This window comes from Leptonychotes weddellii, chromosome 4 (genome assembly GCF_054177405.1).
Source record: "Leptonychotes weddellii isolate Sample4059 chromosome 4, ASM5417740v2, whole genome shotgun sequence".
In the NCBI taxonomy this organism is placed as follows: domain Eukaryota; kingdom Metazoa; phylum Chordata; class Mammalia; order Carnivora; family Phocidae; genus Leptonychotes; species Leptonychotes weddellii.
This window is the reverse complement of record NC_138372.1, coordinates 111475604-111493380: the sequence shown is the minus strand read 5'-3', so window position 1 is coordinate 111493380 and position 17777 is coordinate 111475604. Positions and strand designations below refer to the sequence as shown.

Here is a 17777-nt window from a genome sequence, read left to right as displayed (position 1 = left end):
CTCAGGTTTCCAACAGAAGTTTCTGGACCTCTAACTTTATTATGTTTCTTGGGAAAATTTTTGTATTCTTGTTTTCTTAAAGCTAACAATCTTTACTGAACTCTGACATCAAGGGAGAAGAACTGAGATGTAGAAGAAATGGCCATACAAACCCTGTCTCCTACTTCCAACGGCAGCACCCACCCCTGGTCCTAGTCAAAGCCCTTAGCAGGCACTTGTTCTCTGTAGGCCGTCTACCTGCTGTCTGACAGCTCAAGTGCTGGTGATAGTGAATCGTGTCAAGGCTGCAAACAGTTCCTAGCAATTTCCAGTGGTGGTCCAGCCTGAAAATTCTTGTAGGGTCCCCAGTGTCTTTATCTTTTAGGTTTCTCAGTGCAAAAATATATAGTTTAACTCCCTGATACATCCTTGTGTTAAGCGTTCACTTTCTTGTTCTCCCTAAACCCATTTTTTAAACTTACCAGGACCTATTCTTCCAGACTGCCAGCCTCACTGACTTAATTTCCTTAACTACACAGTCTGAACCTTGTGGTCATGTGCTTCAGTGCCACTCAAATCAAATGATTCACTTCTATAAATGTTTGGATTTCCTGTCATACCGCCAAGGAAATTAGTCTTCCACTGCTTCCACTCCCATTTCTGGGATGACCAACATTGCTGGAGAAAATTGCACAACCATGCAAACTGAGGCCAATAGAGACCTACAATTTTCTACATCAGCTGGTCTGCTAAGCTGCTTGCCAATCCTTTTGCTTGGCCTCAATAAGTTCCCTCTCAAGTCTCTGTGACAGTTCTTCCAACTTTTACAACTTCTCTTTGATTCCTCTTCCTCATTCCCTCACCCCTCTCAACAAGAAACCTCATTTCCTACTTCAAAAGAGGTAAAAAAGCTCATTAGAAGGAAATAATTCTGCGTGATTGTGCCATCTTTCCCTCTTCTTTTTATTTAGAGGGAAGAAGAACCTCTTCTCTTTAAGATTAACCTCGCCAGTGTTTTCTAGGATCTACCTGTGCATCTTCCCAAATCCCGGTCCATCAGTCATCAATCCCTACCCTGCCCCCAACTCCAGTATCTTCAGTAATCTCTCTTTGTCTTCAGCAAGCAAACATACCCCATCATTTTTTTAAAAAGGTAAACTATATTTATGTCCTCCCCTGCCCTTCAAATTATTGAATTATTTCCTCCTTCCCTTCTTCATAACACTTTTTCAAAGCATAGTTTACACAAAAAGATTGCATCCTCAGTATCTATTCTCTCTTCAACCCACTGTAATCTGATTTCTTGCTCTCCATTCCATCATCCTAACTGAAGCCTTCATTCTACTTGACCTCTCTATAAGGTTTGTTGACCACACCTTCTTTTCCCTTGGTTTCCAAGATGTCTTCCTGATTCTTGCCCTGTCCTGACCGGGAGGCTAGACAAGGCAGTGCAGACATATGTGGGTCCCTTGAGGCCAAGGCTGGCAGGACTATTATCCAAAGGGACCAGTGCACCAAAAGCAAGTGAGTATTCAAACACCAAGTAAGGATAGGGCAGACAAAGAACTGGGAAGCCAGGAGCAGGAACTTGAGAGTAAAGTGGACATGTCAGATACAGGATTTTATTCACTCTCCATAAACCAAAGGAAGGTCACTTCTCATAAAAAGGACCAGGAACAGAATAGGAAATCTGACTGTGTTGCTACAGTCACCTATGTTTATCATTTCTCTTGTGCTCACCAGTTAAATCAGTAGTTTTCAACATCTGATGCTCAGAATCATCTGTGAATGGGATGTTGTTTTTAAAAAACTCATGTGTCATGGCTCTACTCTTAGAGGTTCTAATTCTGTAGGTCTGGGACATCTGTATGCTTGCAAAAGCTCCACAGTTGATTTGGCTGTGCACCAAAGTCTGGTTTTGAAGTTTTACTGTTATTCTATTTAACACATCTTTCTCTCTTTCCTTCCTCTCCTTTCCTCTTTTCTTTCCTTTTTCCTTCCTTCCTTCCTCTCTTTCTTTTCTTTTCTTTCTTTCTCTTCATTCCTTCCTTAATTGTGGTAAAAAAAAAAAAAAGCAACAAACCCATAACATAAAATTACCATCTTGATCACTTTAAAGTGTACAGATCAGTAGCATTAGCTATATTCACGTTGCTGTGCAACAGAGCTCTAGAACTTTTTTTACCTTGCAAAGCTGAAGCTGAAGCTCTGTATCTGTTGAACAACTTCCCATTTCCTCCTCCTCACTCTCAACCCTTGGAAACCACAATTCTAACTTTGTTTCAATGAATTTGAGTAGATAGAACTTTGTTTTTGTTGTTTTGTTTTGTTTTGTTGTTTTTAAAAATATACTACTGAATTGCCAACTTCCAAGCTATTTAACACTTTCTTAACAACTTTTTTTGGAATGCTATTAATTTTTTGATGCTTTTTTTCCCATGGTAGTTTAACATATTTTATAATATTTACGGCAAAGCATCATGTACACATATCATCATGTTGTGGCAATTTGATCTTTATTAAAAGTAGCCTGCTCCTTTTGTTTTATATTTTTATACAGGAGTTATTTATTTTAAAACTGAAAGTTTGTACCTTTTGACCATCCTTTAGCCATTTTACTCCCACCCTTTGCCTTTGGCAACCACCAATCTGTTCTCTGCATCTATGAGTTTTTTCTTTTTTTTAGATTCCACATGTAAGTGAGATCATAAGATATTTGTCTTTCTCTGTGTGACTTATTTTGCTTTGGATAATGTCCTGAAATTTCTCCATATTGTTGTAAATGATAGGATTTCCTTCCTTTTTATGGCTTGATAACATTCCATTGTATATATGCCACATTTTCTTTATCAATTCATCCATCAGTGGACACTTAGGTTGTTTCTATGTCTTGGCTATTGCAAATAATGCTGCAATAAATACAGAGGTACATATATCTTTTCTAGATGGTTTTTTCATTTCCCTCAGATAAATACCCAGAAGTGGAATGGGCACTTAGGTTCTTTCTATGTATTGGCTATTGCAAATAATGCTGCAATGAATACAGAGGTACATACATCTTTTCCAGATGTTTTTTTCATTTCCTTCAGATAAATACCCAGAAGTAGAATTGCTGGATCATATAGTAGTTATAGTAGTTTTATTTTTTATTTTATGAGGACCCTCTATAATGTATTCCATAGTGACTTCACCAATTTACATTCCCACCAACAGTGCACAAGGTTCCCTTTTCTCCATATCATCACCAACACTTATCTTTTGTCTTTTAAAAAATTTTTTTTTTAAGATTTTATTTATTTGCGAGAGAGAGAATGAGAGACAGAGAGCATGAGAGGGAGGAGGGTCAGAGGGAGAAGCAGACTCCTGCTGAGCAGGGAGCCTGATGTGGGACTCGATCCCAGGACTCCAGGATCATGACCTGAGCCGAAGGCAGTCGCTTAACCAACTGAGCCACCCAAGCGCCCTATCTTTTGTCTTTTTGATACTAGCCATTATGACAGGCATGAGGTGATATCAGTGTTTTTGATACACAATATTATATTAGTTTCAGGTATATAACATCATGATTCGACAACTTGATATGTTATGCTCACCACAAGTGTAGCTACAATGGTATTACAATACCATGGACTATTTCCCTACAGTATACCTTTCATCTCCCTGATTTATTCATTCCATAACTGGAAGCCTGTACTTTCCCCTTTACCCATTTTTCCCATTCTGCCCCTCTACCCCCCAGCAACCATCAGTTTGTTTTCTGTATTTATGGGTCTGTTTCTGCTTTTGGTTTTTTGTTTGTTGTTTGGTTTGTTTTTTAGATTCCACATATAAGCAAAATCACAGTATTTGTCTTTCTCTGTTTAACTTTTTTCACTAAGCATAGTACCCTCTAGGTCCATCCATGTTGTTGCAAATGGCAAGATCTCATTCTTTCTTACGGCTGAGTAATATTCCATTATAGTATATATACATGTATACATGATCTAATACATGCATATATACCACTATATATATATATATATATATACACACACACACACACACATACACACCACATCTTCTTTATCCATTCATCTATTGATGAACACTTGGGTTGCTTCCATATCTTGCCTACTGTAAATAACTATAATAAATAGTGGTTCATATCTTTTCAAATTATTGTTTTCATTTTCTTTGAACAAATACCCAGTAGTGGAATTGCTGGATCATATGGTATTTCTATTTTTAATTTCTCGAGGAACCTCCTCCATACTGTTTTCCACACTAGCTGCACCAATTTGCATTCCCACCAGTAGTGCACAAGCGTTTTCTTTTTTCCTTACCAATACTTGCTATTTCTTGTCTTTTGTGTTCTAGCCATTTTGACAAGTGTTAGGTGATATCTCATTGTAGTTTTGATTTGCATTTCCCTGATGATTAGTGATGCTGACTATCTTTTCATGTGTCTGTTGGCCATTTGTATGTCTTCTTTGGAAAAATGTCTGTTTAGGTACTCTGCCTATTTTTAATTGGATTATTTGTTTTTTGGTGTGGTGTTATGTAAGTATTTATATATTTGGGATATTAACCCCTTATCCAATATGTCATTTGTGACTATCTTTTCCCATTCAGTAGGTTGCCCTTTCACTCTGTGGATGGTTTCCTTCCCTGTGCAAAAACTTCTTATTTTGCTATAGTCTCAGTAGTTAATTTTTGCTTTTGTTTCCCATACCTGAGGAAACATCCCATATGTGGAAAAATGTTGCTAAGGCCCATGTCAAAAAGATTACTGCCAGGGCATCTGGGTGGCTCAGTCATTAAGCGTCTGCCTTCGGCTCAGGTCATGATCCCAGGGTTCTGGGATGGAGCCCTGCGTCAGGCTCCCTGCTCCACGGGAGGCCTGCTTCTCCCTCTCCCACTCCTCTTGCTTGTGTTCCCTCTCTTGCTTTGTCTCTCTCTGTCAAATAAATAAAAAATCTTAAAAAAAAAAAAAAAAGATTACTGCCTATGTTTTCTTTTAGGAGTTTTATGATTTCACGTCTTATATTTAGGTCTTTAATTCACTTTGAGTTTATTTTTGTGTATGGCTTGAGAAAGTGGTCCAGTTTCATTCTTTTGCATGTAGCTGTCCAGTTTTCCCAGGACCATTTATTGAAGAGACTGTCTTTCCCATTGTATATTTTTGCCTCTTTTGTCGTAGATTAATTGACCATATAAGCATGGTTTATTTCTGGGCTCTCTATTCTGTTCTCTTGATCTATGTGTCTTATTTTTGTGCCAGTACCATACTGTTGATTACTACAGCTTTGTAGTATATCTTGAAATCTGGGATTATGGTATCTCCAGTTCTGTTCTTCTTTCTCAAAATTGGTTTGGCTATTGGGGGGTCTTCTGTAGTTCATATAAATTTTAGTATTATTTGTTCTGGTTCTGTAAAAAGTTCTGTTGGCATTTTGATAGGGATTGCACTCAATCTGTAGATTGCTTTGGGTAGTATGGGCATTTTAACAATATTAATTCTTCCAATCCATTAACATGGTATATCATTTTTTTGTTTTTTGTTTTTTAAGTAGGCTCCACACGCAGCCTGGAGCCCAATGTGGGGCTTGATCAGGGTCATGAGATCAAGCCCTGAGTGGAAATCAAGAGTTGGACACTCAACTGACTGAGCCACCCAGGTGGCCCCCCATGAACATGGTATATGTTTCCATTTGTTTGTGTCATCTTTAATTTTTTTCATCAGTGTTTTATCATTTTCAAAGTACAGGTCTTTCACCTTCTTGGTTAGGTTTATTCCTAGATTTTGGGGCGCTTTTTGGTGCTATTTTAAATGGAATTGTTTTCTTAATTTCTCTTTCTGCTACTTTATTATCACTGTGGTTTTGATTTGCATTTTCCCAATGATTAGTGATGAGAATCTTTTCCTACACCTGTTGGCCATCTGTATGTCTTCTTTGGAAAATTGTCTATTCAGATCCTCTGCCCATTTTTAAATTAGATTGTTTGGTTTTTTGCTATTGAGTTTTATGTTTTCTTTATATATTTTGGATATTAATCCCTTAGTGGATATTTGCAAATATTTTTTCTCAATAGGTAAGTTGCCTTTTCATTTTGTTGATGGTTTCCTTTGCTATACAAAAGCTTTTGGGGCACCTGGGTGGCTCAGTTGGTTAAGCGTCTGCCTTCAGCTCAGGTCATGATCCCAGGGTCCTGGGATCGAGCCACACATCAGGCTCCTTGCTGGGCGGGAAGCCTGCTTCTCCTTCTCCCTCTGCCTGCCACTCCCCCTGCTTGTGTGCACCTCCTCTCTCTCTCTCTGTCAAATAAATAAATAAAATCTTTAAAAAACAAAACAAAACAAAAACAAAAACAAAAGCTTTTTAGTTAGATGTATCCCGCTTGTTTATTTTTGCTCTAGTTGCCTTTGCTTTTGTTGACAAATCCAGAAAGCATCACCAAGATCCATGTCTATGGATTTGATTACTACAGCTTTGTAGTATATCTTGAAATCTGGGATTATGGTATCTCCAGTTCTGTTCTTCTTTCTCAAAATTGGTTTGGCTATTGGGGAGTCTTCTGTAGTTCATATAAATTTTAGTATTATTTGTTCTGGTCCTGTAAAAAGTTGGCATTTTGATAGGGATTGCACTCAATCTGTAGATTGCTTTGGGTAGTATGGGCACCACCTAAGTTTTCTTCTAGGCTTTTTATGACTTTAAGTCTTACATTCAAATCTTTAATCCAATTTGAGGTAATTTTTGTATATGGTGTAAGGTAGTGGTCAAGTTTCATTCTTTTGCATGTAGCTGTGTAGTTTCCCCAGCACCATTCACCATTTATTGAAGAGACTGTCCTTTCCCCATTGTATATTCTTGCTTCTTTTGTCATAAGTTACAAATTGTTTCTTTATATGACTGAATAATATTCTATTATATGGATGTACCACATTTTGTTTATCCATCCATCAGTTAATGGACATTTAGGTTGTTTTCATTTTTGGCTATTATGAATAATGCTATTATGAATGTTCATGTACAAGGTTTTGTGTGAATGTTTTCAGTTCTCTTGGGAATATACTTAGGCACACAATTGTTGGGTGATATGATAACTCTATATTTAACTTTTTGAGAAATTACTAGACTATTTTTCACAGTGGATGTAGCATTTTACATTCCTACCAGAAATGTATGAGCAGTCTAATTTCTCTATATCCTTCCCAACATTTTTTTAATGGTAGCCAACCTACTAAAAGTGAAGTGGTGTCTTATTGGGGTTTTGATGTGCATTTTCCTGATGAGTAATGTTGATTTTAATCAAGTGATTATTGGCAACTTGTATATCTTCTTTGGAAAACTGTCTATTCAAACACTTTGCCCATTTTTTTTTGAAAGACCTATACTCTTAAAACTTTATTTATTTTTTATTTTTTTAAACTTTATTTTTTCTAATTTTATTTTATTATGTTATGTTAGTCACCATACAGCACTTTGCCCATTTTTAAATTGAGTTGTCTTTTTATTGTTGAGTTGTAAGTATTCTTTATATATTCTGGATATTAAACACATATTAGATGTCTGATTTGAATATTTTCTACAGTTCTGTGAGCTGTCTTTTTATTTTCCTAAAAGAGTCCTTTGGTGCACAACAGTTATTAATTTTGATGAAGTCCAGTTTATCTGTTTCCTCTTTTGTATCGTATTTTAAAAAACAGTTGCTTAATCTAAGGTCTTAAAGATTTGTACCAATGTTTCCTTCTGATTTTTGTAGTTTTAGGTCTTTGATGCATTTTGATTAAGTTTTGTATAAGGTGTGAGGTAGAAGACCAAATTCATTCTTTTTTTTTTTTTTAAAGATTTTATTTATTTATTTGAGAGAGAGAGAGAGAGCACATGAGAGGCGGGGAGGGTCAGAGGGAGAAGCAGACTCCCTGCTGAGCAGGGAGCCCGATGCGGGACTCGATCCCGGGACTCCAGGATCATGACCTGAGCCGAAGGCAGTCGCTTAACCAACTGAGCCACCCAGGCGCCCCAAATTCATTCTTTTCCATGTGGATATCCAGTTATTCCAGCACTATTTGTTGAAAAGATTTTTCTTTCTCTCATGGAATGGTTTTGGCATCCTTATTGAGATTCACTTGTCTATAGATGTATGGGTTAATTTCTGAACTTTTAATTCTATTCCATTGATTTTTGTATCTGTCTTTATGCCAGTACCACACTATTTTTATTACTAAAATTTTGTAATAAGTTTTGAAATCAGGAAATGTTGAGTCCCGCAACTTCATCTTTTTCAAGATTCTGTTTTGTTATTCTAGGTTCTTTGCATTTCATTTCCATGTGAATTTTAGGATCAGTTTATCCAATCCTGCAAAAAAAGGTAGTTGGAATTTTGATAAGATTGCATCAAATATGTAGATTCATCTTAATAATATTTAGTCTTACAATCTGTGAACATGGGATGTCTTCCCATGTATTTAGGCCTTTAATTTCTTTCAACAATGTTTTGTAGTTTTCAGTGTAAGTCTTTTACTTCCTTGGTTAAATTTTTGCCTAAGTATTTTATTCTTTTAGATGTTATTGTGAATAGAATTCTTTTCTTAATCTTATTTTTGGATTGTGCTAGCATATAGATTTTTGTATATTGAACTTAAGTCCTAAAACTTTGCTGAACTCATTTGTTAGCTCTAGTTGTGTGTGTATGTGCACACTGGTATGTATTCAGTATGTTTTTCTATGTATAAGATCATGTCATCTGTAAATAGATTTAGTTTTCTTTCTTTCCTATCTGGACTCCTTTTATTTCTTATTCTTGCTGAATTGCCTTAGTATAAATTCCAATACACCATTGAAGGAAGTAGTGAGAAGGAAGGAAGTAGTGAGAAGAAGTAGTGAGAGAAGACATTCCTACCTTGGTTCAGATCTTAGGGGGAAAGTTTTCAATCTTTAACTCTTAAATATGAAGATAGCTATGGGTTTTTTATAGATGCCCCTTACCAAGTTGAGAAAATTCCCTTCTATTGCTAGTTTGTTGAGTATTTTTATCATGAAGGGGTACTGGGTTTTGTCAAAAGCCTTTTTTGCATCTATCAAGATGAATATGCCATTTTTTTCTCTAGTCTTTTTTTTTTAAGATTTATTTATTTAATTTAATGAGAGAGGGAGTGAGCAGGGGGAGGGGCAGAGGGAGAGGGAGAGTCTCCAGCAGAATCCCCACTGATCATGTAGCCCAATGTGGGGCTGAATTTCAGGACCTTGAGATCATGACCTGAGTTGAAATCAGGAGTCAGGTGCTTAATGGAGCCCCCCAGGTGCCCTATTCTCTATTCTACTAATATGGTAAAATACATTGATTTGCATATATTGCAAATATGTTGTTGAATTCAGTTTGCTACTATTTTGTTGAGGATTTCTGCATCTATATTCATAAGATTGATTATCCTGTACTTATCTGATGATGTCTTTAACTTTAATATCAGGGTAACCCTGGCTTTATAGAAGAAGTTAGGATATGTCCTCTCTCCTACTTTTTTGGAAGAACTTGAGAAAGCATTATTGTTATTTTTCCTCCTTCTCCTCCTTGGTAGAATTCACCAGTGAAGCCACCTGGATAGGGACTTTTCACTGTTGGATATATTTTTTTGATTATGGACTCAATCTTCACATTTTATAGATCTATTTAGATTTTCTATTTCTTCTTGAGTGAATTTGTTAGTTTGTGTGTTTCTAAGAATTTGTTCATTTTATCTAGGTTGTCCATTTTATTTTATTTTATTTCTTTTCTTTTCTTTTATTATTTCTTTTCTTTTCTTTTATTGTGTTATATTAGTCACCATACAGTACGCCATTAGTTTTTGATATAGTGTTCCGTGATTCATTGTTTGCGTATAACACCCAGTGCTCCATGCAATACATACCTTCCTTAATACCCATCACCGGGCTAACCCAGCCCCCCAGCCCCCTCCTCTCTAAAACCCTCAATTTATTTCTCGGAGTCCATAGTCTCTCATGGTTCGTCTCCCCCTCTGATTTCCCCCCCTTCAAACTCAACACCCAAAAAACAAATAATCAAGTCAGTAAATGGGCAGAAGACATGAACAGACACTTCTCAAAAGAAGACATACAAATGGCTAACAGACACATGAAAAAATATTCATCATCATTAACCATCAGGGAAATTCAAATCAAAACCACGTTGAGATACCACCTTACACCAGTTAGAATGGCAAAAATTGACAAGGCAAGAAACAAGAAATGTTAGAGAGGTTGTGGAGAAAGGGGAACCCTCTTACAGTGTTGGTGGGAATGCAAGTTGGTAGGTTGTCTAATTTTATTGGTAAACAATTGTTCATAGTATTCTTTTATAATTTTTTTTCTTGTAAGGTCAGTTGTAATGTCCCTGTGCTTTTATTCCTTATTTTAGTAATTTGAGTTTCCTCTTTCTTTTGGTTAGTTTAGGTAAAAAATTGTCAATCTTGTTAGTGTTTTCAAATAACAAGCTTTTGGTTGTGTGGATTTTCTCATTCTTTTATTCTCTATTTCACTTATTTTCACTCTAATCTTCACTATTCTTTTTTCCCTCATGCTTTTTGTCTAGTTTGTGATTCTTTTCCTAGTTTCTTAAAGTGGAAGATTAGGTTATTTGAGATCTTTCTTCCTTTTTAATGTAGGCATTTGCTATTCTAAGTTCCCTTCTGAGAATTACTTTCACTGCATCCCATAGTTTTTGTATGGTGTGTTTTTGCTTTCATTGATCTCAAAGTATTTTCCAATTTACCTTGTGATTTCTTCTTTGATGCGTTAGTTATTTAGGAGTGTGTTGTTTAATTTCTACACGTTTCTGAATTTTCCAAATTTCCTTCTGTTATTGATTTCAAATTTCATTCCATTGTAGCCAGAGAACACACTTCGTTTGACTTAAATGTTTCTGAATTTATTGATACCTGTTTTGTGGCCAAACATATGGCTTAACATGGAGAATGTTCCATATGCACTTGTGTTATTGGGTAGAGTGTTCTATAGATGTACAGTAGTTCTAACTGGTATATGGCATTGTACAAGTCTTCTGTTTCCTTGCTGCTTTTCTGTCTAGTTGTTCTGTTCACTATTGAAAGTGAGGTATTGAAGTCTCCAATTACTACTGTTGAACCATCTGTCCTTCCCTTCAATTCTTCAGTTTTTTCTGCATGTATTTTGGGGTTCTGTTTGTTGTTAGGCACATATTTGTTTCTAATTGCTACATATTCTTAAAGGATTGACTTTAAAAAAAAATGTCCTTTTTTGTTTCTGATAACTTTATCTTAAAGTTTATTTTGTCTGATACTAGTATAGCCACTCCAGCTCTCTTTGGATTACTACTTCCATATAATATTTTTGTCCGTACTTTCACTGTCATCCTATTTGTCTTTGAATCTAAGATGAGTGTTTCTAGAGACAGCATACAGTTGGATCATTTTATAAAAATCCACTTGCCAATCTCTGTCTTTTAGTTTGAGAGTTTAATCCATTTATATTTAAAGTAATTCCTGATAAGGAAGGACTTTTGCCATTTTTCTATTTGTATCTTTTTTTTTTTTTTAAGTAGACTCCATGACCAGCATGGATCCCAATGCAGGGCTTTAACTTATGACCCTGAGATCAAGACCTGAGCCAAAATCAAGAGTTGAACACTTAATCGACTGAGCCACCCAGGCACCCTTCTATTTGTATTCTTCTATCTTTTTTGTTCAATTCTCCTATTATTATTATTGGCTTCTCTCCATTACTAGGAATGATATAATTCCCATATCATTTCTTTTATATATTTTTAAGGCTTTTTGTGTATATGTGGTTACCCTTGGGATTACCATTAACATCTTTGAATATCTAGTTCATATTAATATGCTGTCAAAAGTATACAAAAACTTCTGTTATAGTTCCACCTCCCCAGAGTTTACAACTCTGCCTTAGCCTTTACTTCCAGCTATTGCTGCAAATTACATCCTTATACATTCTGTGTCATTCAACATAGATATATAATTATTGCTTAATGCAGTTGTCTTTTAAATCAGATAGAAAAAAGAGGATCTACAAACATATTTACCTTTGAAGTTGCTTTTACTGGTGTTCTCTAATTTTTCATGTAGATTCAAATTTTGGTCTAATGTTCATTTCACTCTGAAGGATTCCTTTTGGCATTTCGTATAGGAAAGGTCTGCCAATGACTCAGTTATTCATTTATCTAGAAATAAATGAATATCTCCTTCATTTTAGATGGATAATTTTGCTACATATAGAATTTTTGGTTGACATATTTTCTTTCAATGCTTTGACTATATATCATCCCACTGCCTTCTGGCCTCATGGTTTCTAATGAGAAATCAGTTGTTGATCTTATTGAGGATCCCTTATACATGATGAGTCACTTCTCTCTTGCTACTTGAAATATACTTTGACTTTGAATGGTTGGTTATGACATATCTCAGTGAAGATTTTCATGAGTTTATTCTACTTGGAGTTCATGGAACTTCTTGGATGTATAGATTAATATTTTTCATTAAATTGGAAAGTTTTCAGCCATTATTTAATCAGATATTCTTTCTGCCCCTTTCTCTCTTTCCACTCATTATATATATATATGAATGCATGATGCTATACTCAGGTCTCTTGGGATCTGTTCATTTTTCTTCATTCTTTTATCTTTATGTTACTCAGACTGTATAATCTTAATTGACCTATCTTCAATTTCACTGATTCTTTCTTCTGCCTGTTCAAATTACCTATTGAATTCCTCCAGTAAATTCTTCATTTCAGTTACTATACTTTTCAACTCCAGAATTTCTATTTTGGTTCCTTTATATAAATTCATTTTTTAATTGATATTCTGTATTTAGTGAGGTATCATTCTCAACCTTCCCTTCAGTTCTTTAGACATGGTTTCCTTTAGCCTTTAAACATATTTAGCTTATTTAAAGTTTTTGTCTAGCATGTCCAAATTTGGAGCATTCTCAAAGGCATTTTCTATAGATCCCTCCTCCCCCCAATATAGACCTTACTTTCTTGTTTCTTTGCATGCCTCATATATTTTTTTGAAAACTGGACATTTTGAATATTATAATTTGGCAGCTCTGCAAATTAGACTCTCCCCTGTCCCCATGATCTTTAATTGTTGCTTATTGTAATTGTTTATTCAGTGACTTTTCTGATCTAATTTTGTAACATCTGTACTCTTAGTCATGTGTGGCCACTGAAGTCTCTGTTCCATTAGCTTACCAACTAAGGATTAGACAGAGATTTTCTTACCTAGAACCAAGAATCTCCCAGCCTTCACTGGTGGGCTTTGTATGTATGTTAGGACACATCTTCAATGCTGAGCCAGACAGTTTACAACTCTGCCTTAGCCTTTACTTCCTGCTTGTACAGATCTACAAGGTCAGCCAGAATTGAGAACTTAGGGCTTTCTCAGGTCTTTCCTGAGTGTGTACAGCTGTGGGAAGGTGAGTAGCTTCTAGATTCCCAAAGATATGTCAGAACTAATTTCTTAATAGAAACTAGCATAGTTTCTAGGACAAGAATCAAATCAATCTATTCCACTCACCACAGTCTCCCTTATTTTGCTTGTCTTTCTGTATGTATCTTTCAACCTTACTAAATCTAACTCTTTATAAGGTGAGCCCTTTAAGTGGTACCAATTACATGTATATAGATAGACATAGATACATAGATAGATATGTGTATTCATTTCTCATAGTATAATATAAATATGTATCCAAAACTAAATAGACATTGAGTGAATGAGTGAGTGGGAAAAAATTCATTGATCATAATGATTCTAGTGCCCAGGAAAGAAATGAAGTTGTGTGAAGAACTAAGAGGCCCAAGTAGATTTGCTATGGAACAAGGGAGGTTATGCCGCTGACCTGAAAGATAACTCTGACATAGCCTCATATAATCTTCTTTTTAGTGGAAGGTTTTAGAATTCAGGAAACAAATTAGTACTGATAGAGATTAATTTCAATTTATCTTGTGAGCTTGAATCATCACTTTGCCTTGTAAATATTTACAATTCTTCTATTAGCTATGCATTCCCCTGACATTTACACTTTATTCATAAGCAGCCTCTGTTATGACCTATAATTGCTAATAAAGATGGGTAAAAGCACCACAGATTGGGGTTGCCACAGATCACTATGGAAATGACACTCTTTCCTGCTTCTTGTGAAAATAGCATTTGCCTCATGTTGGTCTACTCTGAGCAAACTCACCTCTTCAGAGGAGGATGATTTCTAGAAAGTTCCATGTGAAATTGAATGAAGTAGAAAAATCAAGTCCCTGATACCCTGTGAAAGAATATTTGGTACCTCATCGACAAGCTCATTCATGAGGCACAGAAACCCAGATGCTAATGTACAAAACTAGTTCACTCTGATTTTGTGGTTTTCTGAGGAGCTAAGGAAGGGCTAGATATTTGTCTCATTTCTCATCTAGTAGGCCAGCATTTTGTTAGGCTCTTGTACCCAAAATGCTAGGAAGACCAGTTGGCTTCCCTTTTTGGCATCTTAATTTTGTTTCTATCTAAATTAAAAAATGTACACATCAGTGTAAATAAAAACTAACATTTAAGTTGCATATGAGATTTTGAATACCCAAGACACATTTTCTATATTACATAACTGGCTCTATTTTCTCAGAGTTTTCCTTTCCTTATCCCCTAACTACCTTTTACTTGAAGGTCTCACAGCCCTAAAAAAATGTACTGTGTCCCAATCTGAAACTATGGTCTTTCCTTGCTGAGCTGTCCCTTTCTTCACTGGGTCAGTGAATGACTTCCTGTTCAGCTAAGTGACAAAACATTTGAGAAAAGGTCCTGAAGAAGCTGAGAATATTAGTATGGAGAAACAGACATATACCCACAGGCAAAATCTATTTGTTGACCAATTCATTTTTGAATTTGGTAAATATTAGCTAGGACTAATGGAAGTGCAATGGAAGACAAAACATAATGCCTGCCCCGAGGGACTTGATGGAATGGGAAAGGCAGAAAAGAAGAGTGAATTACAACCTGTGAGGATTTCATGCTCTGATTGAACAGCACAGTGAGTTATGGAACATATAAAGGGCTGCAGGGAAGGCCTCCATAGGCCTTCTCTCCCAAATCAACCTAAATGGCTCCTTGTAATCATTTTGGGTATGATGTTTAGGTTTCCTTCTCTCTCTCTCTTTCCCGCCCTCCCTCCCTCTATCAATTAGATTCTAATTTTTTGCTTATATGTTCCTTAAAATAAATTTGAGAAATTGTCCTGTCAACATTTTTAACTTGGTATCTAAATTTTTTTGTAAGATAAAACAGATGCAAAGGGTATAATTTTCAGCATATTACAGACATTGGCATGTTAAAATAAAACAGTTGTAACACTATTTTAAATGTATTCAACAGAATACATCACAGAATCTATACACACAATCACACATACACATACACACTCACTCTCACACATACATGTGCATGCATGCATACACACACATTTCTTGGAGAGTCGTCTTACACCTATGCCCCAGCAAACTTTGAAGAATGCTTCCATAGGCCTCTTTCTCTGCTGCCTTATATATTCTTTGTGGTACCCAGTAACTGTGTGCCAGAACTTGGCTAAACACTTTACATGTATCATTTCTTTTAATCCTTAGCAACCCTTTGAAGTCAGTACTGTTTTCTGCATTTTACTGCATTTTACTTATGAAGAAAATGAGGCTAAGAGAAGAGGTTTGAATCCAGGTCTTTCTGACTTCATACCCTCTACTCTTAACTGCTGCTGCTTTATACTTAAAATTCACTGCAACTGAGGGATTTTAGTGTTAAAATCAACATGGAACACCTTAAAGAGAATATATAACTCCTAGAACTCCCCAAACTGCTTTGCTTTTCTCCACAGCACTTACCAATATCTGATAGACTGTATATTTTATTTATTATTAAGCCTACCTGCTCCCCCAGCCCAGAATATAGGCTTCAGGAATATAGGGATTTCATCTCTTTTGTTCAATGCAATTTTCTCAGTGCCTAAAACAGTACTCAATAAATATTTGTTGAATAATGAACTAGACTTGTTGTTATAAAGCCATTAGGATTCTAAGAGACTCTAGACATACTACATGCTACATGCTCTGATCAGCCTTCCTGGCTTTATTATAAGTAGACAGCAGTATGAGGTATAGATCAACAATCTACTGTGTTTGGAGTGAAGGATTTTTATGTGCCAGTCAGTATCAAGAAAAGAAGGGTCTAATGACACACCTAAAGTGCATTTATTTATTTATTTATTTGCCTCATTCAAGTTACCAAGGAGAACAGAGAGTCAGGTAGCTTTGTTGTAGGGCTATGATAGGGATGCCATCTTTGAGCCATCACAGTGAGGGCTAGGAGTTTGGGCTATTCATGGCATGCTTGGAAGTTTGGTGGCTAGGGCCTCCCAGAAATCTCCCAGGGCTGAAGAGCCTTATTGTAATATTTTGGAGTATATTAGTTTGTATAGTTTTCTTAATGTTTGAGTATGTATATATAATTTATCACAGTCTACTGATACAGTGTTTTACCAATCTAAGTACAGAAACTTTTCATTTAGGTTTTCTTGTCCTCCCCACTTTTAAATATCGTTGTCTTGAGTATCAGATGGTGTTAGAATTTTTGTGCCAATTGTCATATATAATTCAGAAAATTCATGAAGATGATAGTATATTGTATTTACCCATATTTCTGCATTTTCCATTGTTCTTTCTTCCTTCCTTAATGATGCAAGATTCCTTCCTTTATTATTTCTTTTGTAATATGTTCTTTAGCCATTCTTTAAGAGTAAATCTGGCTAAGTGACAAAATCTTTTAGTTTTCCTTCATGTGGGAATTTTTTTATTTTCCCTTAAATCCCTAGGTATAGTTTCCACAGATATAGAATTTGCAGTTGACAGTAATTTTCTTTCTTTTCTTTCTTGAAAAATTGTGTGCTACTTCTGGCCTCTGTTGTTTCAGATGAGAAATCTGTTGTCTTTTGAATTGGTATCCCTCTATAGGTAATGTCTTGTTTCTCTCTGGCTGCTTTCAAGATATTTTCTTTGTCTTTAGTTTTCAGAAATATAATTATGATGTGTCTGGGCATGGATTTCTTTGGATTTATCCTTTTTGGAATTCACTTAGCTGCTTGATCTGTGAATTTATATGTTTTGTTATATTTGGGAAATTTACAGTCATTATTTCTTTGAATACTCTTTCAGGCCCACTCTCTTTCTCCCCTTCTAGGACACCAGTTCTACTCTTTTGCTATGGTCTTATAGGTTCCTGAGGCTCTGTTTGTTCGTTTTCAGTTTATTTTCTCTCTTTTGTTCAGATTGGGTTAATTCTATGGATCTGTCCTCAACTTCACTGATTCTATCCTGTCAGTTGCACTCTACTATTGAGCTCTTCAAGGTATTTTTATTATTTCTGTTTATTTTTCAGTCCTATAATTTCTATTGGTTCTGTTTTGTAATTCCTATTTCTCTGCTGAAATTTTCTATTTTTTTCACTTGTTTCAAAAGAGTTTGTAATTGTTTGTTGAATTTTTCTTATGATAGTTACTTGTCAGATAATTCTAGTACCTGGTTCATCTCAGTGTGAGACTCAAAGGATTATCTTTTCTCATTCAAGTTGCAATTTTCTTGCTTGTTGTTTTTTTGTATGATAAGTGATTTTAATTGTATCTGGGCATTTTGGCTATTAGGAGACTCTGGGTCCTACTTAAATTTTTTATTTTTACAGCTATTTACTCTGTTTAGATTTAGCATATTGGTCATAGGCTCCTTTTGTGGGCTGTGGCT

General features: G+C 35.6%; 1 protein-coding gene and 1 long non-coding RNA gene across 4 annotated transcripts in view; one reads left to right on the top strand and one right to left on the bottom strand.

Annotated features, from left to right (window-relative positions):
- The window catches only part of LOC115937285 (uncharacterized), a 173640-nt gene that overhangs the window by 27828 nt on the left and 128035 nt on the right, over positions 1 to 17777 (top strand). The window lies entirely within an intron of this gene.
- Positions 1 to 17777, bottom strand: part of DNAJC5B (DnaJ heat shock protein family (Hsp40) member C5 beta) — a 30759-nt gene that overhangs the window by 5794 nt on the left and 7188 nt on the right. The window lies entirely within an intron of this gene.